The sequence below is a fragment of the Nestor notabilis genome, unplaced genomic scaffold (assembly GCF_000696875.1).
Source record: "Nestor notabilis isolate BGI_N333 unplaced genomic scaffold, ASM69687v1 scaffold3264, whole genome shotgun sequence".
In the NCBI taxonomy this organism is placed as follows: domain Eukaryota; kingdom Metazoa; phylum Chordata; class Aves; order Psittaciformes; family Psittacidae; genus Nestor; species Nestor notabilis.
This window is the reverse complement of record NW_009926711.1, coordinates 23,911-28,854: the sequence shown is the minus strand read 5'-3', so window position 1 is coordinate 28,854 and position 4,944 is coordinate 23,911.

The following is a 4,944-nucleotide window of genomic DNA, read 5'->3' as shown; positions in this document are numbered from 1 at the left end:
CCTCAGTGCCAGGGGTTAGTGGTGGCCTTGGCAGTGCTGGGATAAAGGTTGGACTGGATGAGCTTGAGGGTCTTTTCCAACCTGGTTGATTCTATGGTTTTATGATTCTATATATCCGAGAATGATACAACCAGAACACAGGTAGATTTCCAACATGGCTTTGAGCCCGTGGGTTTTGCTGTGTCCTGCATTTCACTTTTAGGTACAGCAGTACAGATGGGAGGACAAAAATTGAGAAATCTCTTGTGTTAGCTGGCTTTAAAAACAAAACCAAAAAAACCTTGCAGCAGGACAGCCTTTCTGTTGGGGCTGTTGCTGCAGAATCAAGAGACAGCGACTGCCATTCACACAAAGAGGGTTCCAAACCAGAAAAACTGGTTTTGTGTTAAATAAAGGGTAGTAAATATGAAGATACAACCTGGCCACAAAGCTCATCCTAAAATATTCTAAACCTCATCCTATCTTAGTTGAAACAGTAGCTAGTATTCCTGATTTAAACATAGACCTGTATATCAGAACAAAATTAGCCCAATGAACAAGCTGTGTGACTTTTACTGTACCCATTGCATAGACATGGACAGAGCATTTGTTTAAAAAACAAACAAAAATAAAGCCTACGTTACTGGTCTTGGCACAGAATAATGCTCCAATGGGGAATTAAACCACTCAAACAGGAGGATGTTGTCAGGTGAGACCCTAAACTGCTTCTGATGAATTCTTAGAGATGACCTGGCCCGTGGTTCTACCACCAGTGCCACATGTGTGTGTTATATCACTATGGATTATCTCAATGACTCCGAAAGCATCTCCTATCTGACATACTCACTGAAGATGTGTCCTACGTGACCACTTCTGCAGCTGCAGAAACACTTTGTGTTGACTACTTACAAGCATCTTATCTATGTACAACTTCCTCAGTCTTGCAGGAAGAACCGCCTTGGGGAGTCTGTGGAAGGAAGATGCCATTCATCCCGATGGCTCCTTTAAGCACAGGAATTGCAGAGGTGTTGCCTGAAGGTTGTCTTCAAGGCACACTGAAATTCCTGCACCAGTTGCTCAAATCCTTTCTTGTGAAGCGCTTCAGTCAGCTCCCTACTTTCAAGTTAAGTCATTGTCTCAAATCAGTTCATGATCTCACCTGGGCAGATGATTAAGTGGAGAGCTCCTGGACCACGGAGGGACTTCACGGCTTCGCTGCACTGGCTGTGCACACAGGGCTGAACCTGATCCACGCATATACCACAACTAAAGGACATACTTGAGTTTCATACCCACAGCTCACTGGTAGGAAGTTCCATGGCTCTTGCCACATATCCCAAATGATTTTAACTTTATTCTTTTCTACTTTAGAAGGGAATGAAGGATGCATATCACAGAGGAAATGAGAGGACTTTTCACTCGCTATAATGAAATGCAGCAGCCCAGACTTCCAGCATTCACAGGCCCAGTGCTGTTGCGTAGTAAGAGGTGGAAGAAAGTTACTTGAACAGAAAAATAGTGCCTAGAAGTGAAAATACAAAGCTCTGAACCTCTCCAGCCTTTAAGTGTAACATTAGGTATGAATTGGTGGTGGTTTTCTTTTTGTGGGAACCATATTCAGGCAAACACAGTATCTTGAATTTTGATCTCAGGTTTTTCTGTTTACAGACAATTCTCATATTCATGGTTTGTCACCTTCCACATCTCTTCAGTAGCATCTATAAGATAGAATTGACTTTTAGATCACCTCTTCATACTTCGCTCATCAGAATGGTTCCCTGGGAAGAGATGCAGCTTTGGGAAGAGATGTGTTATGGGTCTCCAGTGGCTCCGAGGAATTATCCTGTTCCCAGCAGGTGCTCCAACAATCCCTGGCTCTAGCTCAGGGGAATCTTCCCATCTTCCCAGGTATTTTTAAAGGACTTCTTTTTTTTCAGTTTTGCCTCGCTGGTTAACTGCAGTAGAGCAGAAGCAGTAACCTTGTGTTCTGTCTTATTTCTGGGTTGATGCAGCAGATCAGGACCGCTACTGCTAGTTCCTGCGTAACAGGTTTCCATAAGAGATCTTGGGATGCTTCAGGGAAAAAATGTTAGGAGGGCAAATGATCTCCCATTGTTCCTTCCCAGGTATCCATCTAAATGTTCTGATGGTCTTTAGCCTCATCACTGTTGAATAAAATACACATCCTCTGCATAGCCATATAGTCCTGCCATTCAAATCTCCATGTTTTCTTCTGGGTGAGGCATGGGAAATCCTCTTTTCCCTGGAGGATACGAGAAAAGACCATCTGAGCAGCAAGCCCTCGTCTGGTGCCTCTTCCTAGATCTGTTTGCTTCCCATAGGGGATGGATTAGTTACAGGCAGGGGACATTAAGGAGCTGCATGGACTCTATGCATGAAATCCATGGATCCATGGGTTAGCCCATGGGTGGACTAACATCCATGGTGGTTAGTCCATCCCAGGAGCAGAATTCTTTAGTCTTGTTGAACTTCAGGAGGTTTCTTTTGTTCTCCCAAGTGCACTCTGTTACCTGTGACTCGTGTCAGCCATGGGCAGTGGCTCTTTAACACTGGCAAAAAGATCCATAGTCCCTACACCACTGATGAGAGCAGTAGTGCTATTTCCAGTGCAAAGTTGGTTTAGAGACCTCTGGAAGTCCATACCAGGAGTGGATTTGGTGCCTTACCAAAGATGGAGGTTAGCAAAGGCGTCCAATGCTGTGGCTGTTGCAGAGCTGTGCAGTGGCTGCCGTGCACTGAGAATAATCCCATCAAAGTTCAAATAAGTGGAATTAATAAGAACTTAACAAGTCACTCAGTGTTTCTAGGTTATTTCAGTGGAAAAAAAGAGTAGGAAACTCTTAGCAGGAAAAAAGCTTTATAGCCATCACTTTTCTATAGTTACAAAAGTCACTACAGTGGGATTGGATTTTATGGGAAAAAAGGGTTTCTTCTCAAATTTCCTCAAATAGTTATATGCAGGTATAATTTCTTCTATTCCTATATTCTCTTCTATTTGGATGGTTTTATCTCTCTGAAATCAAGATTTAAAATGAAATTAAATCAACAGATACTTTCGTTGGTCCTTTTGAGTCTAAGAAATGTCTCTTCCCAGTGCAGAAAAAGGAAATGAAATGAGGGAATCTGCACCGAAAGTGTGGCTTGGAGGTGGTGTGATGCCTATTCTTGATGTATCAGGATAGGGTTCTGATGATAAAATAACTCTTAAATTCAGATCAGTTGCCATAAGCTGTTATTTTTTGTCCCTATTCCATTTCCTAGTTGTTTTACCACAGGAAGAGAAACAGGAGCCACAACCATTTGACCATTTGAAAAGGCTTTCCCAGGAAGCAGAATGAAATGCCTGCTCTGTGAGATCTTTTCATGTCAGGTCCTCCTGGCTGTGTATTTTGCACCTGGAAATTCTCCTGGCCATTGAAATCATGATGTATCCTGTGCAACAAGTTTTCCAGCACTCAAATGCAGCAAACCAGCTAAATACTGGTAAAGGTGTTTAAATCCTTCTGGTGCATCACTATGTGCTCCTGATCATTCTGTGGAATTCCAAGGATGACATTACTTTAGTGCAGTGTTTATTGTATCTGGATGCTGTAATAGTGTGAAGAGCAAACCTGCAATGGCCAGGGTGGCCCCAACTGCCCCTGTTGATTTTGGTTACCAGGTTGGACGGGGCTTGAAGCAACCTGCTCTAGTGGAAGGTGTCCCTGCCCATGGCAGGAGATTGGAACTGGATGAGCTTTAAGGTCTATTCCAACCCAAACCAGGCTGGGATTCTGTGATCAATAGAGTGTGGACTGCAAGTACTGAAGGTGTGTGACTGAGGAAGTGGGTGTGTGTGTGTGGGGTTGTAGATGTGCTCCCCTTCACCGTTTTCACTCCATGGGGCTGACAAGTTCTGGTGCAGGGTAAATTCAGTGCTGCTGGTGGGAGTCACCGGCACTTCTGGAAGCAATTTTGCTTCCTGCCCTACTGGAGAAACGCTGCTGAAGTGAACGGGAGTTGTACAGCGAACTGCAGAAACTGTGTGGAGGCTTGGGAGGAGCGGGAGCATCCCAAAATCCAGTGAGGCGACAAACCAGCTCTTCAGGGTTCCTGCTTCTTAGCCTGTGCCTTTAAGCTCCTTATGCAAAATCCCCGTGTGCTTCCCACCCTCTTTTCTAGTCACCGCGGGAGGGAGGCGGGAGGCACCGCTCCGGGGGAGAAGGTTTCCAGGGAAAAACCACCTTGGTGGCAGCGGGAAAAGCGAAGCGGGTGAGTTCCTGCTCCTTCTCATCAGCCCTTTTTATTTCCTTCGAGGTATCGGGCTCTCTGGGCAAGGGTGGGAAGAGAAAAGCGAAAACCTGACACTACCCCGGGTATTGCACCAACCCCCGGGCGCTCCTCGCCGCTCGTCGAGCGCAGATTTCGGGGGGGGGTTAGGCAGAGCCACATCCCTCCTGCCCGCTTCGGGCTGTCCGGGCCACCCCATCCCTGCTCCTTCACTTGGACATTTCCCGACAAGTGCGAATTTGAAATTGCTCCTCCCCACTTGAATATTCCTCCCCCCCTCTCCCGTCCTGCTAGGGGAAATTCCTCTTGCTTTGTCGGCTCTAAGGAAACGGCTCGTTTCTGAATTTATTGCTATTGGGGGAAACATCAAAACTTTTATTTAAAACTAAGAGACACAAATAACTTTGGTGCTTCCTTCTTTAGTCACTTCTGGCTAAATCAGAAATTGCTCCTCCCCACTTGAATATTCCTCCCCCCCTCTCCCGTCCTGCTAGGGGAAATTCCTCTTGCTTTGTCGGCTCTAAGGAAACGGCTCGTTTCTGAATTTATTGCTATTGGGGGAAACATCAAAACTTTTATTTAAAACTAAGAGACACAAATAACTTTGGTGCTTCCTTCTTTAGTCACTTCTGGCTAAATCAGAGAATCAGAATCACAGACTGGCTTTGGGTGGGA